Source organism: Camelina sativa, chromosome 11 (genome assembly GCF_030686135.1).
Source record: "Camelina sativa cultivar CO46 ecotype springtype chromosome 11, ASM3068613v1".
Taxonomy (NCBI): domain Eukaryota; kingdom Viridiplantae; phylum Streptophyta; class Magnoliopsida; order Brassicales; family Brassicaceae; genus Camelina; species Camelina sativa.
The window spans coordinates 22,836,716-22,854,065 of record NC_141890.1 but is presented as its reverse complement, the minus strand read 5'-3'; positions in this window follow the sequence as shown (position 1 = coordinate 22,854,065).

Sequence of the window (17,350 nt, the reverse complement as noted above, 5' to 3'; positions counted from 1 at the left end):
TCGTTTTAAGCCTGTTTTGGGACAAAATGGGTATAAGTGTTGTCTAACCACTCCAAATTCAATCCGAACTCTTATAATTAGTCAAATGCATTAGATTGTTACATATTTTGACCCTAGAAAGAGTAAAGAAGCTTTTTACTGCTTCGAATAAATGATTTCTCTTGGTTTTAGCCTGTTTTTTCGGTTTAAGGTTGTTTTGGGATAAAACGGGTTTAAGTGTTGTCTAAACACTCTAAATTCATCCTGAACTCTTACAATTAGTCAAATACATTGGATTGTCACACATTCTGACCCTAGATACAGTAACAAAGCTGTTTAGTGCTTCGAATCAATGTTTACTCGGTTTTAGCCTGTTTCGGGACAAAATCGGTATATGTGGTGTAGAAACACTCCAAATTCATTCCAAACTCTTACAATAAGTCAAATACATTGGATTGTCACAAATTTTGACCCAAGAAACACAAACAAAGCTTTTTACTGCTTCAAATTAATGTTTTCTTGGTTTTAGCCTGTTTTCTCGTTTTAAGCCTGATTTGGGATAAAATGGGTATAAGTGTTGTCTAACCACTCCAAATTCAACCTGAACTCTTATAATTAGTCAAATGCATTAGATTGTTACATATTTTGACACTAGAAAGAGTAACAAAGCTTTTTAATGCTTCAAATAAATGTTTTCTCTTGGTTTTAGCCTGTTTTCTCGGTTTAAGCTGTTTTTGGGATAAAACGGGTTTAAGTGTTGTCTAAACACTCCAAATTCATCCTGAACTCTTACAATTAGTCAAATACATTGGATTGTCACACATTATGACCCTAGATACAGTAACAAAGCTATTTACTGCTTCGAATCAATGTTTTCTCGGTTTTAGCCTGTTTCGGGACAAAATGGGTATAAGTGGTGTCTAAACACTCCAAATTCATTCCGAACTCTTACAATTAGTCAAATACATTGGATTGTCACACATTTTGACCCAAGATACAGTAACAAAGCTGTTTAGTGCTTCAAATCAATGTTTTCTCGGTTTTAGCCTGTTTCGGGACAAAATCGGTATATGTGGTGTAGAAACACTCCAAATTCATTCCGAACTCTTACAATCAGTCAAATACATTGGATTGTCACACATTTTAACCCAAGAAATACAAACAAAGCTGTTTACTGCTTCAAATTAATGTTTTCTCGGTTTTAGCCTGTTTTCTCGTTTTAAGCCTGTTTTGGGACAAAATGGGTATAAGTGTTGTCTAACCACTCCAAATTCAACCTGAACTCTTATAATTAGTCAAATGCGTTAGATTGTTACATATTTTGACCCTAGAAGAGTAAAGAAGCTTTTTACTGCTTCGAATAAATGATTTCTCTTGGTTTTAGCCTGTTTTCTCGGTTTAAGCTTGTTTTGGGATAAAACGTGTTTAAGTGTTGTCTAAACACTCCAAATTCATCCCAAACTCTTACAATTAGTCAAATACATTGGATTGTCACACAGTCTGACCCTAGGAACAGTAAAAATGCTGTTTAGTACGTCGAGTCAATGTTTTCTCGGTTTTAGCCTCTTTCGGGACAAAATCGGTTTATTTGGTGTATAAACACTCCAAATTCATTCCGAACTCTTATAATAAGTCAAATACATTGGATTGTCACACATTTTGACCCAAGAAACACAAACAAAGCTGTTTACTGCTTCAAATTAATTTTTTCTCGGTTTTAGCCTGTTTTCTCGTTTTAAGCCTATTTTGGGATAAAATGGGTATAAGTGTTGTCTAACCACTCCAAATTCAACCTGAACTCTTATAATTAGTCAAATGCATTAGATTGTTACATATTTTGACCCTAGAAAGAGTAACATAGCTTTTTACTGCTTTGAATCAATGTTTTCTCTTGGTTTTAGCCTGTTTTCTCGGTTTAAGCTTGTTTTGAAATCAAAGGGGTTTAAGTGTTGTCTAAACACTCCAAATTCATCCCAAACTCTTACAATTAGTCAAATACATTGGATTGTCACACATTCTGACCCTAGGAACAGTAACAAAGCTGTTTATTGCTTCGAATCAATGTTTTCTCGGTTTTAGCCTGTTTCGGGACAAAATCGGTATATGTGGTGTATAAACACTCCAAATTCATTCCGAACTCTTAAAATAAGTCAAATACATTGGATTGTCACACATTTTGACCTAAGAAACACAAACAAAGCTGTTTACTTCTTCAAATTAATTTTTTCTCGGTTTTAGCCTGGTTTCGCGTTTTAAGCTTGTTTTGGGACTAAATGGGTATAAGTGTTGTCTAACCACTCCAAATTCAATCCGAACTCTTATAATTATTCAAATGCATTAGATTGTTACATATTTTGACCCTAGAAAGAGTAACAAAGCTTTTTACTGCTTCGAATAAATGATTTCTCTTGGTTTTAGCCTGTTTTCTCGGTTTAAGCTTGTTTTGGGATAAAACGGGTTTAAGTGTTGTCTAAACACTCCAAATTCATCCCAAACTCTTACAATTAGTCAAATACATTGGATTGTCACACATTCTGACCCTAGGAACAATAAATATGCTGTTTAGTACTTCGATTCAATGTTTTCTCGGTTTTAGCCTCTTTCGGGAAAATATCGGTATATTTGGTGTATAAACACTCCAAATTCATTCCGAACTCTTATAATAAGTCAAATACATTGGATTGTCACACATTTTGACCCAAGAATCACAAACAAAGCTGTTTACTGCTTCAAATTAATTTTTTCTCGGTTTTAGCCTGTTTTCTCGTTTTAAGCCTATTTTGGGATAAAATGGGTATAAGTGTTGTCTAACCACTCCAAATTCAACCTGAACTCTTATAATTAGTCAAATGCATTAGATTGTTACATATTTTGACCCTAGAAAGAGTAACATAGCTTTTTACTGCTTTGAATCAATGTTTTCTCTTGGTTTTAGCTTGTTTTCTCGGTTTAAGCTTGTTTTGGGATAAAACGGGTTTAAGTGTAGTCTAAACACTCCAAATTCATCCCAAACTCTTACAATTAGTCAAATACATTGGATTGTCACACATTCTGACCCTAGGAACAGTAACAAAGCTGTTTATTGCTTCGAATCAATGTTTTCTCGGTTTTAGCCTGTTTCGGGACAAAATCGGTATATGTGGTGTATAAACACTCCAAATTCATTCCGAACTCTTACAATAAGTCAAATACATTGGATTGTCACACATTTTGACCCAAGAAACACAAACAAAGCTGTTTACTGCTTCAAATTAATTTTTTCTCGGTTTTAGCCTGTTTTCTCGTTTTAAGCCTATTTTGGGACAAAATGGGTATAAGTGTTGTCTAACCACTCCAAATTCAACCTGAACTCTTATAATTAGTCAAATGCATTAGATTGTTACATATTTTGACCCTAGAAAGAGTAACATAGCTTTTTACTGCTTTGAATCAATGTTTTCTCTTGGTTTTAGCCTGTTTTCTCGGTTTAAGCTTGTTTTGGGATAAAACGGGTTTAAGTGTTGTCTAAACACTCCAAATTCATCCCAAACTCTTACAATTAGTCAAATACATTGGATTGTCACACAGTCTGACCCTAGGAACAGTAAAAATGCTGTTTAGTACGTCGAGTCAATGTTTTCTCGGTTTTAGCCTCTTTCGGGACAAAATCGGTTTATTTGGTGTATAAACACTCCAAATTCATTCCGAACTCTTATAATAAGTCAAATACATTGGATTGTCACACATTTTGACCCAAGAAACACAAACAAAGCTGTTTACTGCTTCAAATTAATTTTTTCTCGGTTTTAGCCTGTTTTCTCGTTTTAAGCCTATTTTGGGATAAAATGGGTATAAGTGTTGTCTAACCACTCCAAATTCAACCTGAACTCTTATAATTAGTCAAATGCATTAGATTGTTACATATTTTGACCCTAGAAAGAGTAACATAGCTTTTTACTGCTTTGAATCAATGTTTTCTCTTGGTTTTAGCCTGTTTTCTCGGTTTAAGCTTGTTTTGAAATCAAAGGGGTTTAAGTGTTGTCTAAACACTCCAAATTCATCCCAAACTCTTACAATTAGTCAAATACATTGGCTTGTCACACATTCTGACCCTAGGAACAGTAACAAAGCTGTTTAGTGCTTCAAATCAATGTTTTCTCGGTTTTAGCCTGTTTCGGGACAAAATCGGTATATGTGGTGTAGAAACACTCCAAATTCATTCCGAACTCTTACAATCAGTCTAATACATTGGATTGTCACACATTTTAACCCAAGAAATACAAACAAAGCTGTTTACTGCTTCAAATTAATGTTTTCTCGGTTTTAACCTGTTTTCTCGTTTTAAGCCTGTTTTGGGACAAAATGGGTATAAGTGTTGTCTAACCACTCCAAATTCAATCCGAACTCTTATAATTAGTCAAATGCATTAGATTGTTACATATTTTGACCCTAGAAAGAGTAAAGAAGCTTTTTACTGCTTCGAATAAATGATTTCTCTTGGTTTTAGCCTGTTTTTTCGGTTTAAGGTTGTTTTGGGATAAAACGGGTTTAAGTGTTGTCTAAACACTCTAAATTCATCCTGAACTCTTACAATTAGTCAAATACATTGGATTGTCACACATTCTGACCCTAGATACAGTAACAAAGCTGTTTAGTGCTTCGAATCAATGTTTACTCGGTTTTAGCCTGTTTCGGGACAAAATCGGTATATGTGGTGTAGAAACACTCCAAATTCATTCCAAACTCTTACAATAAGTCAAATACATTGGATTGTCACAAATTTTGACCCAAGAAACACAAACAAAGCTTTTTACTGCTTCAAATTAATGTTTTCTTTGTTTTAGCCTGTTTTCTCGTTTTAAGCCTGATTTGGGATAAAATGGGTATAAGTGTTGTCTAACCACTCCAAATTCAACCTGAACTCTTATAATTAGTCAAATGCATTAGATTGTTACATATTTTGACACTAGAAAGAGTAACAAAGCTTTTTAATGCTTCAAATAAATGTTTTCTCTTGGTTTTAGCCTGTTTTCTCGGTTTAAGCTGTTTTTGGGATAAAACGGGTTTAAGTGTTGTCTAAACACTCCAAATTCATCCTGAACTCTTACAATTAGTCAAATACATTGGATTGTCACACATTATGACCCTAGATACAGTAACAAAGCTATTTACTGCTTCGAATCAATGTTTTCTCGGTTTTAGCCTGTTTCGGGACAAAATGGGTATAAGTGGTGTCTAAACACTCCAAATTCATTCCGAACTCTTACAATTAGTCAAATACATTGGATTGTCACACATTTTGACCCAAGATACAGTAACAAAGCTGTTTAGTGCTTCAAATCAATGTTTTCTCGGTTTTAGCCTGTTTCGGGACAAAATCGGTATATGTGGTGTAGAAACACTCCAAATTCATTCCGAACTCTTACAATCAGTCAAATACATTGGATTGTCACACATTTTAACCCAAGAAATACAAACAAAGCTTTTTACTGCTTCAAATTAATGTTTTCTCGGTTTTAGCCTGTTTTCTCGTTTTAAGCCTGTTTTGGGACAAAATGGGTATAAGTGTTGTCTAACCACTCCAAATTCAACCTGAACTCTTATAATTAGTCAAATGCGTTAGATTGTTACATATTTTGACCCTAGAAGAGTAAAGAAGCTTTTTACTGCTTCGAATAAATGATTTCTCTTGGTTTTAGCCTGTTTTCTCGGTTTAAGCTTGTTTTGGGATAAAACGTGTTTAAGTGTTGTCTAAACACTCCAAATTCATCCCAAACTCTTACAATTAGTCAAATACATTGGATTGTCACACAGTCTGACCCTAGGAACAGTAAAAATGCTGTTTAGTACGTCGAGTCAATGTTTTCTCGGTTTTAGCCTCTTTCGGGACAAAATCGGTTTATTTGGTGTATAAACACTCCAAATTCATTCCGAACTCTTATAATAAGTCAAATACATTGGATTGTCACACATTTTGACCCAAGAAACACAAACAAAGCTGTTTACTGCTTCAAATTAATTTTTTCTCGGTTTTAGCCTGTTTTCTCGTTTTAAGCCTATTTTGGGATAAAATGGGTATAAGTGTTGTCTAACCACTCCAAATTCAACCTGAACTCTTATAATTAGTCAAATGCATTAGATTGTTACATATTTTGACCCTAGAAAGAGTAACATAGCTTTTTACTGCTTTGAATCAATGTTTTCTCTTGGTTTTAGCCTGTTTTCTCGGTTTAAGCTTGTTTTGAAATCAAAGGGGTTTAAGTGTTGTCTAAACACTCCAAATTCATCCCAAACTCTTACAATTAGTCAAATACATTGGCTTGTCACACATTCTGACCCTAGGAACAGTAACAAAGCTGTTTAGTGCTTCAAATCAATGTTTTCTCGGTTTTAGCCTGTTTCGGGACAAAATCGGTATATGTGGTGTAGAAACACTCCAAATTCATTCCGAACTCTTACAATCAGTCTAATACATTGGATTGTCACACATTTTAACCCAAGAAATACAAACAAAGCTGTTTACTGCTTCAAATTAATGTTTTCTCGGTTTTAACCTGTTTTCTCGTTTTAAGCCTGTTTTGGGACAAAATGGGTATAAGTGTTGTCTAACCACTCCAAATTCAATCCGAACTCTTATAATTAGTCAAATGCATTAGATTGTTACATATTTTGACCCTAGAAAGAGTAAAGAAGCTTTTTACTGCTTCGAATAAATGATTTCTCTTGGTTTTAGCCTGTTTTTTCGGTTTAAGGTTGTTTTGGGATAAAACGGGTTTAAGTGTTGTCTAAACACTCTAAATTCATCCTGAACTCTTACAATTAGTCAAATACATTGGATTGTCACACATTCTGACCCTAGATACAGTAACAAAGCTGTTTAGTGCTTCGAATCAATGTTTACTCGGTTTTAGCCTGTTTCGGGACAAAATCGGTATATGTGGTGTAGAAACACTCCAAATTCATTCCAAACTCTTACAATAAGTCAAATACATTGGATTGTCACAAATTTTGACCCAAGAAACACAAACAAAGCTTTTTACTGCTTCAAATTAATGTTTTCTTTGTTTTAGCCTGTTTTCTCGTTTTAAGCCTGATTTGGGATAAAATGGGTATAAGTGTTGTCTAACCACTCCAAATTCAACCTGAACTCTTATAATTAGTCAAATGCATTAGATTGTTACATATTTTGACACTAGAAAGAGTAACAAAGCTTTTTAATGCTTCAAATAAATGTTTTCTCTTGGTTTTAGCCTGTTTTCTCGGTTTAAGCTGTTTTTGGGATAAAACGGGTTTAAGTGTTGTCTAAACACTCCAAATTCATCCTGAACTCTTACAATTAGTCAAATACATTGGATTGTCACACATTATGACCCTAGATACAGTAACAAAGCTATTTACTGCTTCGAATCAATGTTTTCTCGGTTTTAGCCTGTTTCGGGACAAAATGGGTATAAGTGGTGTCTAAACACTCCAAATTCATTCCGAACTCTTACAATTAGTCAAATACATTGGATTGTCACACATTTTGACCCAAGATACAGTAACAAAGCTGTTTAGTGCTTCAAATCAATGTTTTCTCGGTTTTAGCCTGTTTCGGGACAAAATCGGTATATGTGGTGTAGAAACACTCCAAATTCATTCCGAACTCTTACAATCAGTCAAATACATTGGATTGTCACACATTTTAACCCAAGAAATACAAACAAAGCTGTTTACTGCTTCAAATTAATGTTTTCTCGGTTTTAGCCTGTTTTCTCGTTTTAAGCCTGTTTTGGGACAAAATGGGTATAAGTGTTGTCTAACCACTCCAAATTCAACCTGAACTCTTATAATTAGTCAAATGCGTTAGATTGTTACATATTTTGACCCTAGAAGAGTAAAGAAGCTTTTTACTGCTTCGAATAAATGATTTCTCTTGGTTTTAGCCTGTTTTCTCGGTTTAAGCTTGTTTTGGGATAAAACGTGTTTAAGTGTTGTCTAAACACTCCAAATTCATCCCAAACTCTTACAATTAGTCAAATACATTGGATTGTCACACAGTCTGACCCTAGGAACAGTAAAAATGCTGTTTAGTACGTCGAGTCAATGTTTTCTCGGTTTTAGCCTCTTTCGGGACAAAATCGGTTTATTTGGTGTATAAACACTCCAAATTCATTCCGAACTCTTATAATAAGTCAAATACATTGGATTGTCACACATTTTGACCCAAGAAACACAAACAAAGCTGTTTACTGCTTCAAATTAATTTTTTCTCGGTTTTAGCCTGTTTTCTCGTTTTAAGCCTATTTTGGGATAAAATGGGTATAAGTGTTGTCTAACCACTCCAAATTCAACCTGAACTCTTATAATTAGTCAAATGCATTAGATTGTTACATATTTTGACCCTAGAAAGAGTAACATAGCTTTTTACTGCTTTGAATCAATGTTTTCTCTTGGTTTTAGCCTGTTTTCTCGGTTTAAGCTTGTTTTGAAATCAAAGGGGTTTAAGTGTTGTCTAAACACTCCAAATTCATCCCAAACTCTTACAATTAGTCAAATACATTGGATTGTCACACATTCTGACCCTAGGAACAGTAACAAAGCTGTTTATTGCTTCGAATCAATGTTTTCTCGGTTTTAGCCTGTTTCGGGACAAAATCGGTATATGTGGTGTATAAACACTCCAAATTCATTCCGAACTCTTAAAATAAGTCAAATACATTGGATTGTCACACATTTTGACCTAAGAAACACAAACAAAGCTGTTTACTTCTTCAAATTAATTTTTTCTCGGTTTTAGCCTGGTTTCGCGTTTTAAGCTTGTTTTGGGACTAAATGGGTATAAGTGTTGTCTAACCACTCCAAATTCAATCCGAACTCTTATAATTATTCAAATGCATTAGATTGTTACATATTTTGACCCTAGAAAGAGTAACAAAGCTTTTTACTGCTTCGAATAAATGATTTCTCTTGGTTTTAGCCTGTTTTCTCGGTTTAAGCTTGTTTTGGGATAAAACGGGTTTAAGTGTTGTCTAAACACTCCAAATTCATCCCAAACTCTTACAATTAGTCAAATACATTGGATTGTCACACATTCTGACCCTAGGAACAATAAATATGCTGTTTAGTACTTCGATTCAATGTTTTCTCGGTTTTAGCCTCTTTCGGGAAAATATCGGTATATTTGGTGTATAAACACTCCAAATTCATTCCGAACTCTTATAATAAGTCAAATACATTGGATTGTCACACATTTTGACCCAAGAATCACAAACAAAGCTGTTTACTGCTTCAAATTAATTTTTTCTCGGTTTTAGCCTGTTTTCTCGTTTTAAGCCTATTTTGGGATAAAATGGGTATAAGTGTTGTCTAACCACTCCAAATTCAACCTGAACTCTTATAATTAGTCAAATGCATTAGATTGTTATATATTTTGACCCTAGAAAGAGTAACATAGCTTTTTACTGCTTTGAATCAATGTTTTCTCTTGGTTTTAGCTTGTTTTCTCGGTTTAAGCTTGTTTTGGGATAAAACGGGTTTAAGTGTAGTCTAAACACTCCAAATTCATCCCAAACTCTTACAATTAGTCAAATACATTGGATTGTCACACATTCTGACCCTAGGAACAGTAACAAAGCTGTTTATTGCTTCGAATCAATGTTTTCTCGGTTTTAGCCTGTTTCGGGACAAAATCGGTATATGTGGTGTATAAACACTCCAAATTCATTCCGAACTCTTACAATAAGTCAAATACATTGGATTGTCACACATTTTGACCCAAGAAACACAAACAAAGCTGTTTACTGCTTCAAATTATTTTTTTCTCGGTTTTAGCCTGTTTTCTCGTTTTAAGCCTATTTTGGGACAAAATGGGTATAAGTGTTGTCTAACCACTCCAAATTCAACCTGAACTCTTATAATTAGTCAAATGCATTAGATTGTTACATATTTTGACCCTAGAAAGAGTAACATAGCTTTTTACTGCTTTGAATCAATGTTTTCTCTTGGTTTTAGCCTGTTTTCTCGGTTTAAGCTTGTTTTGAAATCAAAGGGGTTTAAGTGTTGTCTAAACATTCCAAATTCATCCCAAACTCTTACAATTAGTCAAATACATTGGCTTATCACACATTCTGACCCTAGTATGAAACCGCACACACACCTTGTCCGTACATCCGTCCGTACAACCATCACCATTGGGCCGTCCGTACAGCTAAAGGCCTACCAAGCTCAACCCATGAGGATCACGAGTCCATTCCATGTCCACCAGCCTCCAACGGTCACAAGAGCTTCTCGATCCTTCTCCTCATAGCCGTTAGTGTAGAGTGCGCAAGTGGGAAGGATCACATGTCTTCTTAAGGACATGTCGCTATCTTTATATGTAAATGTGCCTAGGATCATCTTAGTATATTCTTTTGTATATGTCTATAAGTAGATTGTAATTATGTTCTAAATGAGGCAAGAAGAGATAATATCTCTTTCTCCACAATACTCTCTCTATACTCTCTTACTATACTCTCAACGATTCTCACTCTCTTGTTATTCAAATCTTCTCACTAAACTCATAATCGATCCTATTAATTCTTACATGGTATCAGAGCCTGGTTGCTCGTCATTCTAAAGTTTTTGATCATCACTTACTTCCGCTTCTCCTTCTCTCTCATTTTCTGTTTTTTGACTTGAAAGTCATTTTCTTTAACCGTTGGATAATAGCTTTACCTAACGGTCCCTTCATCATGGAAAGTGTCAAAACCATGGTTGTTCCGGTGACTCTCAAGGGAGAGAACTATCTGCTGTGGGCGAGGACCACGAAAACTGCCCTTTGTGGCCGAGGCCTTTGGTCTCACGTGGAGAAGAGCGAAGCTCCGAGTGGTGAGGCCACCAAGGACGGCAAGGAACTTGCCGGAGATGAAAAGAACAAATGGTTCCAAGAAGACCAAGGAGTCTTAGCCATCATTCAAAACTCTCTAGATGCCCCCATTCTTGAAGCCTACTCCTACTGCGAGACGGCGAAGGACTTGTGGGACACCCTCAAGAACGTTTTTGGTAATATTACCAATGTCAATCGTATCTTCGAGATTAAAAGGGCCATCAATAACCTCAACCAAGAGGATATGGAGTTTACAAAGCATTTTGGGAAGTTTAGGTCCCTTTGGGCTGAACTAGAAATGCTGCGACCGGCGACAATTGATCCGGCCATACTGAACGAGAGGCGTGAACAAGACAAAGTGTTTGGGCTGCTCTTGACCCTAAACCCCTCCTACAATGATCTCATCAAACACATCTTGCGGTCAGATAAACTCCCAAGCCTTGATGATGTTTGTAACCAAATTCAAAAGGAGCATGGCTCCATGGGATTGTTCGGCAGCAAGGGAGAGCTGGTGACCGCTAACAAAGCTGAGATGGCATCAGCAAACAAAGGCTACTACCGACCGGAGGACAAGAACAACCCGCCGGTTTGTGAGCACTGTAAGAAACTTGGCCACTTCAAGAGCCGCTGCTGGATCCTACATCCGCATCTAGCACCACCACCGGGAACAATCCGAGGTGGACGACCAAACCGCGGAGGACAACCGAGAGCTCACCAAGCAACTGCCGTGGGGGAGCCATTGATCTCTGAGCAGCCTCAACAAGTGACCGGTGGAACTGCTCTTGCTGCAGCATCGTCCGAGCTGGTAAGGCGGTCCGACCTTGATGCGCTCATCAAAGCCCTCAAGGAGGCCACCGGTAAGGCGTTTCTTACTTCAAACAAAACTAAGTCCCTTATTGTTGATTCTGGTGCATCTCATCACATGATTAGTGATTCTAGGTTAATGAGTGATATTAAGCCTGCTAATGGTAATGTTGTGATAGCTAATGGTGAGAAAGTTCCAATTAAAGGCATAGGGAATTTAAAGTTATTTAACAAAGAAACTAAAGCCTTCTATATGCCAAATTTCACATCTAATTTGCTATCAGTTAAGAGGGCCACCACTGATTTAAATTGTTATGCAATATTTGGTCCTAACAAGGTTCATTTTCAGGATATTGAGACAAGTAAAGTTCTTGGTCAAGGAGGTTCCAAGGATGATCTATATGTGCTTGAGGACTTGAATCTATCTTCTTCTACTGCATCTTGTTTTAATTCGGTTATTATTAAACCTAGTGATTCTATTTTACATGCTAGGCTAGGACATCCTCATACTAGAGCTTTATCATTAATGTTTCCTAATATTTCTTTTAAAAATGATGAGTGTGAGGCATGTATTCTTGGTAAACATTGCAAGGCTGTTTTTCCTAAATCTATGACTATTTATGAAAATTGTTTTGATTTAATCCATTCAGATGTTTGGACTTCCCCTTGCTTGTCTAGAGAAAATCAAAAATATTTTGTGACTTTTATTGATGAAAAATCAAAATATACTTGGCTGACCTTGCTTCCCTCTAAAGATAGAGTTCTTGAAGCCTTCACTAATTTTCAAAAATATGTGACTAACCATTATAATGCAAAGATTAAAATTTTGAGATCAGATAATGGAGGAGAGTATACAAGCCATGCCTTCAAACAATACCTAGCAAACCATGGGATTATTCATCAAACAAGCTGTCCATATACACCCCAACAAAATGGTGTTGCTGAAAGGAAGAATAGGCACCTCATGGAAGTGGCAAGATCCATGATGTTTCACACCAATGTTCCAAAGAAGTTTTGGGGAGATGCTGTTCTTGCGGCTTGCTACCTCATTAACCGGACACCAACCAAAGTTCTTCAAGACAGTTCACCGTTTGAGGTAATAAACAAGGTAAAACCCTCATTTGATCATTTAAGAGTATTTGGCTGCGTGTGTTATGTGTTGAAGCCAGGAGAACTGCGCGACAAGCTTGATGCTAAGAGTGTTAAGAGCATGTTCCTTGGGTACTCGACGACTCAAAAAGGCTACAAGTGCTACGAGCCGAACATGAAGCGCGTTTTTGTCTCTCGTGATGTTAAGTTCGTGGAGTCTAAAGGCTTCTATGAGGAAAAGAACTGGGAGAGCCTTCGAGACTTGTCCACCTCACCATCTGACCGAGCTAACAACCTTCGCATCCTTCTCGAGAGACTCGGTGTTGACACTGCCCCCGCGTCAACACCTGCACCCCCAGTCAATGCACCGGCCACTTCACCGCCGGAGTCTCTAGACAATGATCCCTCGGCTGCACTTGATGAACACTCGGCTGAACTTGATGAACAATCTGATGATGAAAATGGTTTAAATTCAGTTCCGGTGGACAATGCTTCCGGTGATGAGGATTATGTGCCCACCGAGGAAGACAATGACGATGAGGCCACACCACAGGAAGTTATCCCACTTCGCCGCAGTGAACGCCTCAAGTTTCCCCCCTCCAATTGGCGAAACACTCGGGTCTACTACAACAACGTTGCTGTAGCTCATCCGATTCAAGCGGTATGCACCTTGGCTCATTTTCCTCCACACCATCAAGTGTTTCTTGGCAAGATTGATGCTCATTGGATTCCCAAAGACTATGAAGAAGCCAAGAATCATAAGGAATGGTGTGATGCTGTCAATGCCGAGAAGAATGCAATGGAGGCCAATCATACATGGGACGAGGCTGACTTACCCAAAGGCAAGAAGGCTGTGACATCCAGGTGGATCTTTACCATTAAATATAAGAGTGATGGGGAGATCGAACGCTACAAAGCCAGACTCGTTGCAAGGGGGTTCACTCAAACGTATGGGGAGGACTACCAAGATACGTTTGCACCGGTGGCCAAACTTCACACGGTTCGAGTTGTTCTCTCTCTTGCAACCAACCTTGACTGGGACTTATGGCAAATGGATGTTAAGAACGCCTTCTTACAAGGAGAGCTCGAGGATGAAGTTTATATGAGGCCACCTCCGGGTTTAGAAGACATCATTGGTCCCGGGAAAGTATTAAAACTGAACAAGGCGATTTATGGACTCAAACAGTCCCCTAGGGCTTGGTATCACAAGTTAAGCACCACACTCCTTGAGAAAGGCTTCCGCAAATCAGAGGCTGACCACACTCTATTCACCTTACCAAGTGAAAAAGGTATTATAGTCATTCTAGTTTATGTTGATGATATCATCATAACTGGAAGTGACAAGGTAGGCATTCAAGAGACTAAGGCTTACCTTAAGTCAGTTTTTGATATCAAAGACCTAGGAGAACTTAAATATTTTCTTGGTATAGAAGTATATAGGACTAATGAAGGATTGTTTTTATCACAAAGAAAATATGCTCTTGATTTATTGAGTGAAGCAGGGAAGCTAGGTTCAAAAGCTGTATCTACACCCCTTGATGAAAACTATAAGGCCGGAGGAAAGGGGGAGTGTGATGCAGCTCCATTTCAAGACGTCAAGCGATACCGGCGGCTAGTAGGTAAGCTTATATACCTTACTATCACTAGACCTGATATTTGCTTTGCTGTTAATCAGGTGAGCCAACACATGCAAAGTCCTACCGTGCATCATTGGGGTATGGTGAACCGCATCCTCAAATATCTCAAGGGCTCGCCGGGGCAAGGCATATGGATGGGTCGAAATGAAAGCACGGAGCTAGTAGGGTATTGTGATGCGGATTACGCCGGAGACCGTGGAGACCGTCGCTCCACTACAGGCTACTGCACGTTCCTAGGAGGCAACTTGATCACATGGAAGAGCAAGAAACAAAAGGTGGTATCCCTATCAAGTGCTGAATCGGAGTATAGAGCCATGAGAAAGTTAACAACCGAGTTGATGTGGCTCAAGGCACTCATCAAGGACCTTGGAATCGAGTCACCTAAGCCTATTACTATGCATTGCGACAATGAGGCAGCTATTCACATCGCAACAAACTCGGTGTTCCATGAGAGAACCAAGCACATTGAAGTCGACTGCCACAAAGTCCGAGAGCAAATTAAACTTGGAGTTGTTCTACCATGTCACACCGAGAGCTCTGAACAATTGGCTGACGTTTTCACCAAGGCGGCCAGTCCACAAGTGTGTGAGTACATTCACTCCAAACTTGGCCTCAAAGATCTTACTCGGCCATGATTGTCTTCACATGATGCCCACACTCTTTTTCCCTTAAGTATAGTTTTTTTTCCCAAGTGGTTTTCTATACTAAGGTTTTTAATGAGGTGGGTGTGCATGAGTCCAAGCTTGATCAATGCTCATGATCAAGCTTGAGGGGGAGTATGAAACCGCACACACACCTTGTCCGTACATCCGTCCGTACAACCATCACCATTGGGCCGTCCGTACAGCTAAAGGCCTACCAAGCTCAACCCATGAGGATCACGAGTCCATTCCATGTCCACCAGCCTCCAACGGTCACAAGAGCTTCTCGATCCTTCTCCTCATAGCCGTTAGTGTAGAGTGCGCAAGTGGGAAGGATCACATGTCTTCTTAAGGACATGTCGCTATCTTTATATGTAAATGTGCCTAGGATCATCTTAGTATATTCTTTTGTATATGTCTATAAGTAGATTGTAATTATGTTCTAAATGAGGCAAGAAGAGATAATATCTCTTTCTCCACAATACTCTCTCTATACTCTCTTACTATACTCTCAACGATTCTCACTCTCTTGTTATTCAAATCTTCTCACTAAACTCATAATCGATCCTATTAATTCTTACACCTAGGAACAGTAACAAAGCTGTTTAGTGCTTCGAATCAATGTTTTCTCGGTTTTAGCCTGTTTCGGGACAAAATCGGTATATGTGGTGTATAAACACTCCAAATTCATTCCGAACTCTTAAAATAAGTCAAATACATTGGATTGTCACACATTTTGACCTAAGAAACACAAACAAAGCTGTTTACTTCTTCAAATTAATTTTTTCTCGGTTTTAGCCTGGTTTCGCGTTTTAAGCTTGTTTTGGGACTAAATGGGTATAAGTGTTGTCTAACCACTCCAAATTCAATCCGAACTCTTATAATTATTCAAATGCATTAGATTGTTACATATTTTGACCCTAGAAAGAGTAACAAAGCTTTTTAATGCTTCGAATAAATGTTTTCTCTTGGTTTTAGCCTGTTTTCTCGGTTTAAGCTGTTTTTGGGATAAAACGGGTTTAAGTGTTGTCTAAACACTCCAAATTCATCCTGAACTCTTACAATTAGTCAAATACATTGGATTGTCACACATTCTGACCCTAGATACAGTAACAAAGCTATTTACTGCTTCGAATCAATGTTTTCTCGGTTTTAGCCTGTTTCGGGACAAAATTGGTATAAGTGGTGTCTAAACACTCCAAATTCATTCTGAACTCTTAAAATAAGTCAAATACATTGGATTGTCACACATTTTGACCCAAGAAACAAAAACAAAGCAGTTTACTGCTTCAAATTATTGTTTTCTCAGTTTTAGCCAGTTTTCTCGTTTTGAGCCTGTTTTGGAACAAAATGGGTATAAGTGTTGTCTAACCACTCCAAATTCATCCCGAACTCTTATAATTAGTCAAAATGCATTAGATTGTTACATATTTTGACCCTAGAAAGAGTAACAAAGCTTTTTACTTCTTTGAATAAATGTTTTCTCTTGATTTTAGCCTGTTTTCTCGGTTTAAGCTTGTTTGGGATAAAACGGGTTTAAGTGTTGTCTGTACACTCCAAATTCATCCCAAACTCTTACTATTAGTCAAATACATTGGATTGTCACACATTCTGACCCTAGGAACAGTAACAAAGCTGTTTAGTGCTTCGAATCAATGTTTTCTCGGTTTTAGCCTGTTTCGGGACAAAATCGGTATATGTGGTGTATAAACACTCCAAATTCATTACGAACTCTTACAATAAGTCAAATACATTGGATTGTCACACATTTTGACCCAAGAAACACAAACAAAGCTGTTTACTGCTTCAAATTAATGTTTTCTTGGTTTTAGCCTGTTTTCTCGTTTTAAGCCTATTTTGGGACAAAATGGGTATAAGTGTTGTCTAACCACTCCAAATTCAACCTGAACTCTTATAATTAGTCAAATGCGTTAGATTGTTACATATTTTGACCCTAGAAAGAGTAAAGAAGCTTTTTACTGCTTCGAATAAATGTTTTCTCTTGGTTTTAGCCTGTTTTCTCGGTTTAAGCTTGTTTTGGGATAAAACGGGTTTAAGTGTTCTCTAAACACTCCAAATTCATCCTGAACTCTTACAATTAGTCAAATACATTGGATTGTCACACATTCTGACCCTAGATACAGTAACAAAGCTGTTTAGTGCTTCGAATAATTATTTTCTCGGTTTTAGCCTGTTTCGGGACAAAATCGTTATATTTGGTGTATAAACACTCCAAATTCATTCCGAACTCTTACAATAAGTCAAATACATTGGATTGTCACACATTTTGACCCAAGAAACACAAACAAAGCTGTTCACTGCTTCAAATTAATGTTTTCTCGGTTTTAGCCTGTTTTCTCGTTTTAAGCCTGTTT